Raw genomic sequence first — 17,744 nt, forward strand, 5'->3', positions numbered from 1 at the left:
GACTACTTGGCCAGCACCAGTTATTTGAGAACAATAATCAACAATAGTGCAGTTCAATAAGATCTCAAAATATAGAGACATTAAGCTCAAAGAGGATGAGGTGTTATGTGTGGAATTTTTTTGGAGGGAGGTTTTTGAGACAGGGTTTCTCTGTAAAGCCCTGGCCCTGGAACTTACTTTGTAGATCAGGCTGGCCTGGAACTCAAAAATCTGCCTGCCTCTACATCCCAAGTGCTGAGATTAAAGGCCTGTGACAGCACTGCCTGTCTGTGTTTTGTGTTTCTAATGTGCTCATTTCTATTAGAAAAATCAAAAGCAAATGTTAGTGTTGCATTTATATAATGTACAGAGTTCTGGAGAATCTCTAAATCCCCAAATTTCCTGAAAGCATTTTTCTAGCCATAAAACATCAGTTTTGATATATCAACAATACAACATCTCCTATCTAACACTCATCTAACACTCAGGAAACTTTGCAGAAGAGGCAGATACATCATACCAGCCAAATCACCAGAACATCTCCTCAAATTAGGCACACAAAGGAAGAGGGAGTAGAAAAGTTCATGGGTGAATAATCAATGTATGAAGTTGCCATAAATTAATAAAGGAGGGAAAGTAAAAATCACAGTAGAATAGTCAACAGCAACTCAGTGACTTATCTCCTGTTCCAAGCTCCTCAAATGCACTTTTGGTGTGGGCAAAAGGCCTTAATCTTGGCCACATTTAGAGCATTATAAAGTATAGATCCTTTCTTATTTAACTATTGTGGTCTTTTGAATTCATATGTAATAAGGTAAAATACAAAACTCATATATATATATACATTTTAAAATTTATTCTTAAATACAATACAGCCAGATCATATCCTCTTCTTCCATTTTTCCCAGTCCAAGGCTGGGCAAGGGAGAACTATAGGAGGAAATGGGTCTTAAGAGCAGACAAAAGAGTCAGATCTCTGTGCACTGTTAGGAGTCCTACAAAGCCACAACCTAAAAACCATAAAAAGCAGAGGACCTAAGCACAGATCAATGCCCCAGGATTGCTGCTTCAGTCTCTACGAACTCCCAGGATCCCTATTTAGTTGATTCTGTGTGCTGTATTATCCTAATGCCCTTGACTCCTCTGGCTCTTATAATTCTTCCTCCCCAACTTGCATAGGATTCCTTGAGCTCCAAGTTGAGAGACCTAATGGAGTACTCCAATTTGGGCTCTCTCTCTACCTACTGTATGACTCTGAGTCTTTACATTGGCTCTTATCAGCTTCTAGGAATAGTGTCTCTGATGATTATTGAACTAGGGTCCAATCTATGAGTATAGCAGAATAACACTAGGAATCATTTCATTGACTTATTTTTCCTACCCTAGGTCCTTGGCTACCCAGACGCCAGTTGTGGGCTTCGAGTTAAACCAGTCATGATTTGGCCACTCCCAAAAGTTCTTCTCCATTGCCCCAGCACATCTTTCAGGCCAGACACATTCTAGGTTGCCAGGAGCCATTCTCACAGAGACCTCAAAAACACCTTCCTCTCAGCCATTTCCAGCTTGCTTTCTCTAGGCTGACTTTAATAGGAAATGTACTAGTTTAAAGATTAGCCGAGTAAGCTAGATGGTCAGTACATACAGAGCTCACCCGAGTGGGCTCTAATAAATGAAACTCACCTGTGGTTAGGTTACCATAGCAACTCCTTTCCACTTCACCTCCTCATGATAGAAATATGATGCCAAGTTCCTACTGCAACTGCCAAATCTTTGCTGAGATCCTGAGAGACAATTCTGAGAAACTGTTCCTGAGATATGATGCCAGCCCCTTGAGATTGTTCCCTGAATACAATGACTTCCCCCTTCACCCCTCCCCAAACCTGCTTGCTTGCCTTTATAAGGCCTTGTGTGAAAATTAAAGTTTGACAGCTTGATCGGGATTCAGACTTGCTGTCTGCCTCTTTGTGTTTCTTGCCCCCCCACCTTACCCCCTTCCTAGGTAGCTCCAGGAACACTGTTGACTGTCCTGCGGGTCGGGACAGTAGGTCTAAGGACTATAGCTGGGTCATGTTACAATCCTGCCACTGTAAGTAGCCTGGTTATGGAATATGGCTGGTCCAGGCTCTATATCCTCCATTGATAAGAATGGTCTTTAGGGTCACCTTTGTAGATTCCAGGGAATTTCAATTTCACTAGATGTCTACATCAGCTCCAAATGTCATCCATTTCCAGTTGTCTCTCTCATACTTTCCCGCCATTCCTCCTTGAGATCTTGATCACTCCTGTTCCCATCCTTACCTGCCATAGTCTCCCCTCAAACGTATCCTAATTCCCCCTTGTCAGTGACATACCTTTGTCCCTGGAAGAGTCCTCTTTGCTAATTAGCCTCTCTGGGTTGGTGGACTGCAGCATGATTATCAGTTACTTAAGAGCTAATATCCATTTATAATTGATTGTATACCGTGCTAGTTTTTCTGGGTCTGTGTTACCTCATTCAGGGTGTTTTTCTCTAATTCCATCTCTTTTTTTACAAATTTCATGATGTCATTTTTAAAAATAGGTGTGTAATATTCCATAGTATAAAAGTAACACATTTATGGAGGGAAGTGTCTGCGCTTCTTGTTGGTGTGTTACTCATGGTGAGCAGTGGTGTTTCTCAAGTAAAGCATGGGTAAAAGGTGGCAGAGTAAGTGGAAATGAAGATGCTTGCTGAGAAGAGAAAGAAAAATGTGCCAAGGGAGCTCAACAGACTTAAAAGTATTCTTCGAGTAGATGGTGATGCTTTAATGAAAGTCATTGAAGAAATTTAAATTGTGGTGGTGCCCAAATATTGCCAGGAGAAAGTGCAGTGTGACATGGATGATGAAAAGAATGACATGAAAATGGGAACTGAAATTAAGAGGAAGAGAAAGACTCTGGATCTGCATGGACAGTAACCATTGTGGATGAACCAGAGGCTAAGAAAAAGACTGAAGGCCAAGAGAGAATAGAAACAGGAGAAATGCAGAACAAAGGTCGCGAAGGGTCTGGCCTATAGACCCTTAAAGTCTGGAAACGTTGCCAGACATGGTGGTGCACGCCTTTAATCCATGAACTCGAGGCAGAGGCAGGTGGACCTCTGAGTTCAAGGACTACCTGGTCTACAGAGCAACTTCAAGACATTCCGGGCTCTTTTATACAGACAAACCCCGTCTGAAAAAAAAAAAAAAAACAAGCAAGCAAACAAACAAACAAACAACAACAACAACAACAAAAAAACCCAGAAGCTATTTGTTTTCTGTTTGGACTTAGTTATGTAAGTCACAACCAAAATAACTCATTTGTGTTAGAAATGTGAATAAAATATCTATGGTAATGGAAGAATATTATGCTGAGGTTGTGATTGGATACAGCAGCCTAGACACTGAGTATTGTGAGCAGTAGTGTGGTTATACTTATTTGATCCTACAAATGGTCATTATACTCAGTGCCTAAACATGCTCATATCAACAAAATTTGGGAAGAAAGCTATTATGTTGTCACATTCAAAAACAGGGTATCAAGGGCCTGAGGAAGACTCAACTTCTGTTTCTTGCTGGATGGCTCAAAACCAGCTCCCTCCCAAGAGGGGATATGCCTGCTTGTGTCCTTCACTGGCACCCACATTAATATATACAAGTTTCTTCTAATAACTAAATAACACAAAAATAACTAATACCTAAAATATTCTTTAAAAGGACATCAGTAATCATACAAGTGATACTTATTTGAAGTGTTTATTTTTCAGTAATTCCTAATAAATGATAATTTGCATGGAAATAAAAGTACGACATTTAATTTATTCATTCTTCATTTGAGGGAAATTTAATGTTGTTTCCAGTTTTGGGCTATTATGAATAAAGCCACTTTGAATTATGTGAGCAAGTGTTTTTATGATAGTATAGTGTACCCTTTGGGTAAATGCCCATTAGTGGTATAGCTGCGTCTTGAGAGATCAGTTCCCAGTTTTCTGAGGAACTATATTGATTTCCATAAAGTTTGTACAAGTTATTACAATTTCCAGAGATAGTGGTTTGTTCCCCTAATAACCAGCATGAGCTGTCACTCATGTTGTTGATCTTAACCACTGACAGGTATAGGATGGAATCTCAAAGGTGTTTTGATTTGAATTTCCCTGATGACTGAGGATTTTGAACATTAAAGTGTTTCTCAGACATTTATAATTCCTCCATTGAGAATTCTCTGGTTACATGTGTATTCTATTTTATAATTGGACTATTTAGTTGGTTGATGACTAGATTCTTAAGTTTTTCATATATTTTAGATATTAGCCCTCTACTGAATGTTGAGTTGGTAAAAATCTTTTTCTATTCTAAAGGCTGCCATTTTATCCTATTGATGCTGTACTTTTCTATACACATGCTTTTCAGTTTCGTGAAGGCCCATTAGTTAATCATTGTTTGTAGTGCCTGTTCTACTGGTTTTATGTTTAAGAAGTTGTTTCCTGTGCCAATGAGTTCAAGCCTTTCCCCCACTTTCTCTTCTATCAGGTACACTGTATTTTGTTTTATATTGAGGTCTTCAATCCACTTGGTCTTGAGTTTTACATAGGGAAATAGATATGCATCAATTTGCATTCCTCTACAGCTTCAGATCGAAATAGATCAGCACTATTTGTTGAAGGTGTTTTCTTTTCACCATTGTGAATTTCTGCCTTTTATATCAAAAATCAGGATTCAATGTGTGTGTGGATTTCTTACTGTGTCTTTGATTTGATTCCACTGATCAATCTGTTTTTAATGTCAATACCATGAGTGTTTTTTCCCATTCATTAATTAATTGATAATTAACTTTATGTCCCAACTGCATCTTCCCCTCCTTCTTATCCTCCCAGTCTCTCCTCACTTCCCCTTCTACTATCCCTCATCCCCTTCTTCTCAGAAAAGAAGACTCCCATGGATATTAACCCTCATTGGCATATCACATTGCAGTAAGACTAGGCACATCTTCTTCTACTGGGGCTAGACAAGGCAGCCCAATTAGGAGGCGGGTAGCTCAGGACAGGCAACAAAGTCACTGACATCCCCTGCACAGGCATGATCCCTATGAACACCAAGCTGCATATCTGTTACATATGTGCAGAGGACCTAAGTCCAGCCCATCAATGTTCTCTGTTCAGTGGTTCTGGTCAGTTGATTCTGTAGGTTTTCTTGTAGTGTCCTTGACTTCTTGGCTCTCTCAATCCTTCCTCCCTGTCTTACACAGAATTCCTCAAGGTCTACCTAATGTTTCACTGTGGGTCTCTGCATCTGTTTCCAGATGACAGTTATGCTAGGCACCGATCTGCAAGTATGGCCAAATATGATTAATAGTGTCAGTGGGCTTTCCCTCATGTCATGAGTCTCAAGTATGTTCAGTATTTCTTTGGCCTCTCCATCAATTTCTGCTTCATCTTTACTCTTGAACATCTTGTAGGAAGGACAAATTGTGGGTTGAAGGTTGTTTGGCTGTTTTGGTGTTCTCAGCCTGCACTGTAAGTCTTTTCTGGTAGAAGGAGGTGGCGTTTCTAGGCTCCATATCTTCCATTGCTAGGAGTCTTAGGTACAGATACCTTCAAAGATTCCTGGAGTTTCCACTGTCCTAGGTTTCTACCTCTTCCCAGAGATGCTTCTACCTCCCCACAACTACTTCCAGTCCCCTCTCCCAGTTCTGTTTTCCTCTATCATCCTCATAATTGATCTCTCCTGTTCCCTTCCCTAAACATTCCCCAACCCAATCCCTCCTTCCAAGCACCTCTATGTCTATTTTAAGTCCCCTTCTCAGTGAGATTCAAGCATCACTCCTTGGGACCTGGCAGGAGCCAGCAGGTCAGTCAGTGTGGGAGTCACCACTGGGGGAGTGGGGAGGATTTTAGGAAAGGCAGCAAGAAGTTTCCAGAAACAGAGGCCTGGGAAGGCTGTTGGTGAATACCATGCCAGCAGCAAGTGTATTTCCTCAGTGTCTTTTAAAGGCAAGCAACACCAAGCATGACCATTTCCAAGAAGATAAACAGTGACCATAAATCATTATGTGGGAGATTTATGGTACACAGTATCTATGTTTGAGTAAGGCTGTTTCCATCAGACTAGGACAGTCTCTCCATGACATATGCCTAAGCAGAGGAACTTGGAGAGCATAACACATCTTAATCAAAAACAAAGACAGGTGTCGGCAGACTCATTCATGATTAATCACAAGCAAAGTTAACTCCAAAAGTGTTCCTCACAGGTCTCCTTGATACTTAGCTTCATTATGTCTGTAGATTGGAGAATGGTTATCCTCTACTTTGTGGCTTATATACACTTATAAGTGAATATATACCATGTTTTTCTTTCTGGGTCTGGGTTACCTCTCCGAGGATGATCTTTTCTTCCTTTCTTCTTTTCTTCCTTTCTTCCTTTCTTCCTTTCTTCCTTCCTTCCTTCCTTCCTTCCTTCCTTCCTTCCTTCCTTCCTTCCTTCCTTCCTTCCTTCCTTCCTTCCTTTCTTCCTTTTTTCCCACTCTTTCTTTCTATTTTTCTTTGTTTGTTTGCTTTGGTTTTTAGCTTTGTTTTTTGTTTTTTGTTTTTTGTTTTTTTTTTTGAGGCAGGGTTTCTCTGTATAGGTCTGGCTGTCCTGGAACTCACTCTGTAGACCAGGCTGGCCTCAAACTCAGAAATCCACCTTCCCCTGCCTCCCAGAGTGCTGGGATTACAGGTTTGTGTCACCACTGCCCGTCAGGATGATCTTTTCTAGATTCATCAATTTGCCTACATATTTAATGGTGTCATTGTTTTTAATATTTGAGTAATATTCCTTTTTGTAAATGTCCTGGCTGGTTTTGTGTGTCAACTTGACACAGGCTGGAGTTATCACAGAGAAAGCAGTTTCAGTTGAGGAAGTGCCTCCATGAGATCCAGCTGTGGGGCATTTTCTCAATTAGTGATCAAGGGTGGGAGGGCCCCTTGTGGGTGGTACTATCCCTGGGCTGGTACTCTTGGGTTCTATAAGAGGGCAGGCCAAGCAAGCCAGAGGAAGCAAGCCAGTAAGAAACATCCCTCCATGGCCTCTGCATCACCTCCTGCTTCCTGACCTGCTTGAGTTTCAGCCCTGACATCCTTTAGTGATGGATTGCAACCCTTTCCTCCCCACCTTGCTTCTTGGTCATGATGTTTGTGCAGGAATAGAAACCCTGTCTAAGACAAATTGGTGCCAGCATAGTGGGGTATTCCTGTGACAACCTGACCATGCTTTGGGGAGGACTGTGCAAGGACTTTGGAACTTTGAGCTAGAGAAGCTGTGGAAAGTTGTGTAGGAGCTTGGAAGAAAATGTTACATACAGTGCAGAAGATGAAGGCCTGACTTGTGAAATTTCAGAGGGAAGATTAAAGACTCTTAAAGTGACCATGTTTTGATTGTGAAGATTCTGTGGTTTTTGTTATCTGGGGTTGAAGAATCAGCTGTAAGTAACAAGATACCAGAACCACTAAAGCAAACCTTTGTGTTACTGAGACTATTGATGCTGGTTACCTGGAGCTAAGAAATTAGCAGTGATTAAGAAGAGACCAGCATCACTGAGATGAAATAATCTTGAAAGTGTTTTCTGAGAGCGCAGAGAGTGTGTTCCAGAGATAGCCACAGTTGTATTTGTGCTGTGGCTGGACTTGGTACTGTGTATGAGTCACCTAGACAGTACTGGTTTTGAAGGCATGAAGGGGTCATGAAGTGCAGCTGAGGATCTTGGCACAGTGAGAGGCCACGGAAGGCCATTGGTGAAGGTGCAGCCTCAGTTGCAATTGATGGCCCAGGACTTGAAGGGGACATGTATAGGAGCAGAGGCTTGTCACCATGAAGAGAGCCTATGAGAGGCTATTGGTGAAGCCTAATTACAGTGGAAGATAGCAGCGTTTTGGAGATGCCAGTACCATGCAATGACCACCAAGAACAGCAGCAGCAGTGGAGTACAGGCAGCTGGAGCCTAGCAGACAAGCTGTGTGCTACAAAGGGCAGAGCTGGAGAAGTGACCCAAACCATTGGAGGAACCCAGAAAATCGTGAGTTGGATCCCAGCCATTGAATCATTGGGGTTTGAGTTTTGCTTTTGGTTGTGACTGTGCCCTGATATGTTTCCCTCTTGAAGGTAGAAAGCATTTTAGTGGATCCCAGAGTTGAGAGACTTTGAATCTTTAAAAGACTTTGAATTTTAAAGATATTGGACATTTTGAAGTGGTTGAACTTTTAATGTGTAAAGACTGTGGGACTTTTAAAATAATTTAGATTTTGGGGATGAGTAAGAAAGGGTTGAGGCTTAACAGTGATGTGTTTGTGAGTCAAGTTGACAAGGGGTCAATTGTACTGGCTGGTTTTGTGTGTCAACTTGACACAGGCTGGAGTTATCACAGAGAAAGGAGTTTCAGTTGGGGAAGTGCCTCCATAAGATCCAGCTGCGGGGCATTTTCTCAATTAGTGATATCCAGCTGCGGGGCATTTTCTCAATTAGTGATCAAGGGTGGGAGGGCCCCTTGTGGGTGGTACTATCCCTGGTCTGGTACTCTTGGGTTCTATAAGAGGGCAGGCCAAGCAAGCCAGAGGAAGCAAGCCAGTAAGAAACATCCCTCCAGGGCTTCTGCATCAGCTCCTGCTTCCTGACCTGCTTGAGTTCCAGTCTTGACTTCCTTTAGTGATAAACTGCAATGTGAAAGTGTAAGCTAAATAAACGCTTTCCTCTCCAACTTGCTTCTTGGTCATGATGTTTGTGCAGGAATAAAAACCCTGACTAAGACAGTAAACGTACCACATTTTCTTTATCCATTTTTTGGTTGTTTTCTGTTTCTGCTTATTATGAATAAAGCTACTAAGAACATAGTTGAGCAGGTGTCCTTATGGTATGATAGAGCATCTTTTTTTTTTTTTTTTTTTTTTTTTTTTTTTTTTTTTTTTTTTTTTTGGCTTTTGAGACAGGGTTTCTTTGTGTAGCCCTGGCTGTCCTGGAACTCACTCTGTAGACCAGCCTGGCCTGGAACCTTGAAATCCACCTGCCTCTGCCTCCCAAGTGCTTGGATTAAATGTTAGAGCATCTTATTGTTGTATACCCAGGAGTGGTATACCTGGGCCTTGAGATAGTTCTATTTCCACTTTTCTGAGAAACTACCAAATTGATTTCCAAAGCATCTGCACAAGTTTGCATTCCCACCAGCAATGGAGGAGTGTTCTCTTTGCTCCACATCTTTTCCAGGATGAACTGTAACTTAGCATTTTTTTTCTCAGCCATTTTGATGAATGTGAAGGTGAAATCTGAGTCAATTTGATTTGTCCTTACCTGATAACTAAGGATGTACATTTCCTTAAGTGCTTCTCAGACATTTAAGATTCATCTGTTGAGAATACTGTTTGGGTCTGAACACCATATTTTTGTAAATTTAATTTTATTTATTTAATTATTCCCTTTACATCCCACTTACTGCTTCCCTCCAGGTCACCCCATCTTAAATCGTTCCTCCATCCCCTGTCACTTTTTCTCTGAGCAGGGGAGGGCGATCTCTAAAGGTACCCCTTAAACTGGCACAAATTGAGAGGCTATGGGCTTCCTCTCTCACTGAGGTCTCTCTTCTATCCTTCCTTTCCTTTAAATCAACCTTCTATTTTCTCCAACATATTTTTGTTTGGTGTGTCTATCGAGCTGTGCCATGTTATACACATGGAGGACAGAGGACAGGTTGGTTTCTCCTTTACAGTATGGTCCATGGGGTGTCTAGTCAGGCTTGACCTCAAGGCCCTTTACCAGTTGATCTTTCTTATTTTGGAACACGTCCAGTTATCCAGTTGGGGCTTCAGTTTGTTTTTAAGATTTTGTTTTTATGTATGTCTGAGCACCTGTGCACTGTGTGAGTGCAGGCACCCACAGAAGTCAGAGGTGTGGGATTACCTTTTAAGTTGGAGTTACAGGTAGTTGTGACCTGTCTGACTAGATAGGTGTTGAGATTTTAACTCAGGTCCTCAAGAACAATAATTCTCTCTCTTATTCAGAGTCATCTGTCCAGTCCCAGACCTTCAGTTTGTGATAAGCTTTTAGGAACACTTTCTTCTGTTGTGTCCAATGATAAGCAGCATCTTTTTTTAGTTCAGATGAGTAGCTTCATTAAAGTCTTACACTTAAGATTTTGATTCTTTTGGAGCTTCTATCACTCGACCTCAGAGCAAGGAATCTGCTTCCTCTAGTGATAACAGAAACAGTCCCCAAAAGTTTTTCTTTTTGTATTTTTATATTTATTTGTGAGCGTATGCAGATAGATACCATGCTAGGAATATGGAGATCAGAGGGCATCTTGGGTTGGGGAAGCAGGTCCTCAAGTTTGGTGTTAAGTGTCCTTACTCATTGAAATATCTTGCTAGACCAGGAATGTACAAATTTTGTTTGTTTGTTTGTTTGTTGTTTTATGGGTTTTTTTTTGTTGTTGTTTTTTCAAGACGTGCTTTCTGTGTATAGCTCTGGCTGTCCTGCAACTCAGTCTGTAGACCAGGCTCACCTTGAACTCAGACATCCACCTACCTCTGCCTCCCAAGTGCTGGGATTAAAGGTGTGTTCCACCACTGCCCAATGTAATGTACAGTCGTCATGTTAAGATTTTCAAATAATTCTTTTGAAAGCTATTTCTCAAGGGGGTTATATTTTACCTAAGGGCTCCCTTCTTAGTTAGGGTTTCCATCGCTGTAATAAACACCAAGACCAAAAGTAACTTGGGGAAGAAAGGGTTTATTTCAACTCTCAGGACTCAGGCCACACTCCATCACTCAGGAAAATCAGGGAAGAACTCAAGGAAAGAGCTGAAGCAGAAGCCATGGAGGAATGGCTCCATGGGAGAAAGGTGCCCAGTGGCTTGCTCAGTTTTCTGTTTTCCTAATAAAGTGTTTCTTTGTTTGTCCTCAGCTCGCAGAGAACTGCTGGACACCAGCACCCAGCACAGCTTGTTTCCTTATACTACTCAGTCTCACCTTCCCAGGAGTGATGCTGAGCAACCATTAATTAACAAAGTGCTCTAGACTTGCCCATAGGATAGGCCAATTCTATGTATGTGTTTTCTCAATTGGGAATCCTTCTTCCAAGCTGGGTGTGGAGGCACTCACCTTCAACCCCAGCACTCTGGAGCAGGGGCTGGGCAATCTGTGGTTCAAGGCCAGCTTGGCCTACAAACTTCAGCTCCAGGAAAGCCAAAGCTACACCCTGACTCAAATAAAACAAAGCAAACTAAATATATTTCTCAATCAGCATGTGCACCTGCATGACAGAAGAGGCCAACAGCTCACTTTATAGATGGCTCTGAGACTATTTGTGGTTGCTGGGGCTTCAACTCATGACCTCTTGAAGAACAGCCTGTGCTAATAACTGCTGAGCCATCCCTGGGATACTGGGGATGGGGGAATCTCCACTCTCTCAGAGGAGGTACGTGGTGTTAGGGGGAGGGACAGTGTGAGCCTGGAACCAGGAGTGCCTGGATTAAAGGTGTGCACTGTCAACACCCAGGTTCTTTGAATTGCAGTCATTTCTCCAGCCCCAGACCCCAGCTTTTTTTTTAAGGCTTGAGTCTCTACTGAGATCTCAGGTAAGTTCCTTAACAAGCTACAGGCCCCAGGTGATAAATAGTATTAGCCCTTTATTAACAAAAAGAATTATTCAGTCAGAATCTCTAAATTGGGAGGCTTAGCCAAAAATCTCATCCAGTGTATATTAAAAGGTTTGAGTTAGTAAATTTAATGGAAAATAAGTTTACTCCCCACTAAAACAATGCCTTGTTTGAACTTGTCTCTTGTTCAGGTCAGTGATGGGGATGGCTCAGTGGTCAAATGTGCTAACTGCTTTCAGGATCCAAGTTCATTACCTAGCTCCCTCACAGCAGCTGAACTCTAGCATGAGATCCAATATGCCACTCTGGCACAAAAGGGCAATTGCACACATAAACATAACACCCCTAATCCCCACCCTGTAAAACCTGACCATGTTCCTCCTTCAATGCATAATGAACACATCAAATTCTCATCACAGCATCTTACTGAAAATGCAATACAATTTGAACACATCTGCTCAGAAACTACAATGTATGTAGCATTCAGCCTTATCTGGCATTCCATTTTTCCCATCCCATTAATACCAAGATCCCATTGTATCACAAATACATCTGAAACCATACCATGCTTTATTCATGCAGTACCTTAAGCCTAGCTTTATGTTTTCTAAAGTTCAACTGGTTTGGACTCCATTTGCTTAATTCTTTAATAGGAAGCATTCTCTGGCTAGCTTGGTGACACTTATCTGTAATCTACAGTTGGGAGGCAGGATTGCCATAAATTCCTAAGGCCAGCTTGGTCCGAGTGAGCTCACCACAACCTTCACAGAACAGGATGTAAATGGAAAAACAATCCATTTACATACAGCCCACAAGAATGTACAAGAATCAACTCTGCAGGACATGCCAGATGATGTCCTGATAACTAGACAGATTAACAGGGACAGCCAGGGCCATGGAGACCCTATCTCAAACATCCCAGTACTAATACTGTGCATTTTCTTCTTGTCTCTGCATTTTCTGGATGTTTACCACATCTAGTTTGCATTCTTAAGTCTTGTTGTCACTGGCTCTAAAAATAAAAAACAAAGAAACATAGGTATTAAATTACTGTCAAAATTAAGCAGAACACAACATTCCATTGTAATGGTCCATCTCAAAAGCCAGATCCATAACTGTGGTTTTTCAACAGGTTTGGGATAGGTTCATCCTAGACTAAACCAATTTCATTAAGTTCAGCACAAGGCAGGAAAGATGGCTCAGAGGGCAAGAGCACCAACTGCTCTTCCAAAGGTCCTGAGTTCAAACACCAGCAACCACATGGTGACTCACAGCCATCCTTACTCCTGATCTAGGATCTTTACAGGCCAAGGGCATCTCAATGGGATCCTTCTGTCTCCAGCTCCCAGCTCTGAAACTATAAGCATGTGCCACAACGAACACTTTAATTTGGTTCTGGGAATGAATCTATCTCGGGTCCCTGGGCTTGCAAAGCACATGCTTTACTGAGCCATATCCACAGCCAGCCTAAATTTTTAAGGTTATTAGATGAATGTCATTTTCAACATGATTTTTGTGTATTTTTTAAATCTTTTTAAAGAAGACTTATTTATTTCATCATAAATAAATAAGTAAATAAATAAACACAATAAAGTACACTGTAGCTGTCTTCAGACACACCAGAAGAGGTCACTAGCTTTCATTACAGATGGTTGTCAGCCACTTTGTAGTTGCTGGAAATTGAACTTAGAACCTCTGGAAAAGCAGTCAGTGCTCTTAACTGCTGAGCTGCCTCACCAGCTGTAGTGGCTATTCCTGGTTGTCAACTTGACTATATCTGGAATGAACTACAATCTAGAATTGGAAGGCTCATCTGTGATCCTAATCTGGAGGCTCAGAGATATAAGTTTCTGTCCTGGATCTTGTCATGGAGATCTTGAAGCATAGTGGCTATGAATTCCAGAAGATTAAGACAAGGAGATCTCTGAGTTCAAGATCATCTGTGATTAAAGCACAGGGATACATGCCTTTAATCTGGGCCACGACCTCTGCTGGAGACCCACTCTCCTTTAATCTGGGCCACACCTCTGCTGGAGACCTACAGCCTTTAATCTGGGCTACACCCTCTGCTGGAGATCTAGATAAGAACATTGGAAGAAGGAAGATCTACTCACTCTTCCTTGCCTGCTTGCCTCGTGAGAATGAGCAACTGCTAGATCCTTGGACTTCCATCCACAGCTGCTGCTGACCATTGTTGGGGAGATGGACTATAGACTAAGTCATCGACAAGTTCCCTAACTATATAAAGACTGCCCATATGTTCTGTGACTCTAGAGAACCCAAACTAATACACCAGCCCTGTCGTCTAAATCGTCTGTGTTAGGTTTCATCAAAATAGCAAGAAAATTTAGATCAGTGGTTTTCAACTTTTGAATTGAGACCCCATTGACAAACCTATATCTACAAAAATATTTACATTATGCCACTTATAACCAACAAAAATATGAATTAGCAATGCAAATAATTTTATGACTAGAGGATCACCACAACATGAAGAATTTTATTAAAAGGCTGCAGATTAGGAAGGGTGAGAAACACTGATTTAGATAATCAACATTTTTAAAGAGAAAAGATCATTTTGGGTCATGATATGAAGGCTTTAGTGCATGACTGGTTACTGCATTGAGAGGCAAGTGCAAGGATATAAGCAACAGAAACCAAAGCTATTTGGCATTATCCAAACCCAGCTATCCCATCACAGTGAACCTTGAACACCACAGCACACCAGAAAAGCAAGATTCTCATTTAAAGTCACATTTCATGATGATGATAGAGGACTTTAAGATGGACTTGAATAACTAAAGAATAACTCCATTCAAGAAATAAAAGAGAACACAGGTGAAAAGCTAGAAGCACTTAAAGAGGAAACACAAAAATTTCTTAATGAATTACAAGAAAACACAGCAAAACAGGTGAAGGAATTGTACAAAACCATGCATGATCTATAAATGGAAATAGAAAAAATAAAGAAATAACAAAGGGAGACAACTCTGGAATTTAAGATGTACTTGAATAACTCCATTCAAGAAATAAAGGAGAATATGGGTGAAAAGCTAGAAGCTCTTAAAGAGGAACCCCAAAATTCCCTTAATGAATTATAGGAAAGCCCAACAAAACAGGTGAAGGAATTGAACAAAACCATGCAGGATCTATAAATGGAAATAGAAACAATAAAGAAATAACAAAGGGAGACAACTCTGGAGATAGAAAACCTAAGAAAGAGATCAGGAGTCATAGATGCAAGCATCACCAGCAGAATAGAAGAGATGGAAGAAAGAATCTCAAGTTTAGAAGATAGTATAGAAAACATTGACACAACAGTCAAAAAATGCAAAATGCAAATTGCTCCTAACCTGAAACATCCAGAAAATCCAGGACACAATGAGAAGACCAAACCTAAGTATAACAGGTATAGAAGAGTTAAGATTCCCAAATTAAAGGACCAGTAAATATCTTCAACAAAATTATAGAAGAAAACTTATCTGACTTAAAGAAAGAGATGCCCAAAAATATACAAGAACTCCAAATAGTTTGTACTAGAAAAGAAATTCCTCTCATCACATAATAGTCAAAACACAAAATGCACAAAACAAAGAAAGAATATTAAAACCAGTAAGAGAAAAAGGTCAAGTAACATATAAAGGCAGAACTATCAGAATGACAGCAGACTTCTCATCAGAGACCATGAAAGCTACAAGATCCTGGGTCAATCTCATGGAAACTCCAAGTGAACACAATTGTCATCCAAGACTACCTCAGCAAAACTCTCAATCACCATAGATGGAGAAGCCAAGACATTCCATGACAAAACCAAACTTACACAATATCTTTCCACAAATCCAGCCCTACAAAGGATAATAGGGGGAAAACATCAATACAAGGAGGGAAAATATACCCTGGAAAAAGCAAGGTATAGTTTCTTTCATCAAATCCAAAAGAAGATAACCATGCAAATATAAAAGTAACATCAAAAATGACAGGAAGCAATAATTACTAGTCCTCAATATCTCTTAATATCAATTGACTCAATTTCCCCAATAAAAAGATATAGGCCAACAGACTGGATAAGGAAATAGGACCCTACATTTTTCTGCATACAGGAAATACACCTCAGTGTCAAAGAAAAAAAAAAAAACGACCTTTCAGTAAAAGGCTGGAAGACAATTTTTTTGGTTTTTTTCTTTTTTTTTTATTTGATATATTTTTATTTACATTTCAAATGATTTCCCCTTTTCTAGACCCCCACTCCCCGAAAGTCCCATCAGCCCCCTTCCCTCCCCCTGTTTTCCCTCCCACATCTCTGTTCTGGTTTTGCCCTAAACTGCTTCACTGAGTCTTTCCAGGACAAGGGGACACTCCTCCATGCTTCTTGTACCTCATTTTATGTGTATATTATGTTTTGGGTATTCCTGTTTTCTAGGTTAATATCCACTTATTAGTGAGTGCATACCATGATTTATCCTTTGAGTCTGGGTTACCTCACTTAGTATGATGTTCTCCAGCTCCATCCATTTGCCTAAGAATTTCATGAATTCATTGTTTCTAATGGCTGAATAGTACTCCACTGCACATATATATATATATATATATATGTATGTATATATATATATATATCACATTTTGCATCCACTCTTCTGTTGAGGGATACCTGGGTCCTTTCCGGCTTCTGGCAATTATAAATAGGGCTGCTATGAACATAGTGGAACATGTATCCTTATTACATGCTGGGGAATCTTCTGGGTATATGCCCAGGATTGGTATAGCAGGATCTTCTGGAAATGAGGTGCCCAGATTTCGGTGGAACTGCCAGACTGATTTCCAGAGTGGTTGTACCAATTTGCAACCCCACCAGCAGTGAAGGAGTGTTTCTCTTTCTCCACTACCTTGCCAACATCTGCTGTCTCCTGAATTTTTAATCTTAGTCATTCTGACTGGTGTAAGGTGAAATCTCAGGGTTGTTTTGATTTGCATTTCCACAATGGTTAATGAAGTAGAGCATTTTTTAAGATGCTCCGCCACCCAAAGTTCTTCAGGTGAAAATTCTTTGTTTAACTCTATACTCCATTTTGTAATAGGTTTATTTGGTTTTCTGGAGTCTAACTTTTTGAGTTCTTTATATATATTGGATATTATCCATCTATCTGATGTAGGGTTGGTGAAGATCTTTTCCCAAATTGTTGGTTGCAGATTTGTCCTTTTGATGGTGTCCTTTGCCTTACAGAAACTTTGTAATTTTATGAGGTCCCATTTGTCAATTCTTGATCTTAGAGCATACGCTATTGGTGATCTCCTCAGAAACATTCCCCCTGTATCCATGTCCTCAAGGGTCTTCCCCAGTTTCTTTTCTATTAGCTTTAGAGTTTCTGGCATTATGTGGAGGTCCTTGATCCATTTGGAGTTGAGCTTAGTACAAGGAGACAAGGATGGATCAATTCCCATTCTTCTGCATGCTGACTTCCAGTTGAACCAGCACCATTTGTTGAAAATGCTATCTTTTTTTTCCATTGGATGTTTTCAGTGCCTTTGTTGAGGATCAAGTGGCCATAGGTGTGTGGGTTCTTTCTGGATCGTCAATCCTGTTCCATTTATCTGCCTGCCTGTCACTGTACGAATAACATGCAGTTTTTCACACTATTGCTCTGTAGTATTGCTTGAGGTCAGGAATACTGATACCCCTAGAATTTCTTTTATTGTTGAGAATAGTTTTAGCTATCCTGGGTTATTTCTTATTCCAGATGAATTTGAGGATGGCTCTTTCTAACTCTGTGAAGAATTGAGTTGGGATTTTGATGGGTATTGTGTTGAATCTGTATATTGCTTTTGGCAAAATGGCCATTTTAACTATATGAATCCTACTGATCCATGAGCATGGGAGGTTTTTCCATCTTTTGAGGTCTTCTTCCTTTTCCTTCTTCATAGTCTTGAAGTTCTTGTCATACAGATCTTTCACATGTTTGGTAAGAGTCACCCCAAGGTACTTTATACTGTTTGTGGCTATTGTAAAGGGTGTCATTTCCCTAATTTCTTTCTCAGCCTGCTTATCCTTTGAGTATAGGAAGGCTACTGATTTGCTTGAGTGATTTTATAACCTGCCACATTGCGGAAGTTGTTTATCAGCTGTAGGAGTTCTCTAATGTAGTTTTTTGGGT

The 17,744-nt window shown here is 40.6% G+C and overlaps 2 pseudogenes; one reads left to right on the top strand and one right to left on the bottom strand.

The window, feature by feature from the left end:
* The first annotated feature begins 2,646 nt into the window (after positions 1-2,646).
* LOC127689686 (protein LLP homolog) overlaps positions 2,647-17,744 on the top strand; it is a 50,010-nt pseudogene continuing 34,912 nt past the window's right edge.
* LOC127690333 (uncharacterized) lies at positions 12,689-12,752 on the bottom strand (annotated as a pseudogene).

The sequence above is a fragment of the Apodemus sylvaticus genome, chromosome 7 (genome assembly GCF_947179515.1).
Source record: "Apodemus sylvaticus chromosome 7, mApoSyl1.1, whole genome shotgun sequence".
NCBI lineage: Eukaryota > Metazoa > Chordata > Mammalia > Rodentia > Muridae > Apodemus > Apodemus sylvaticus.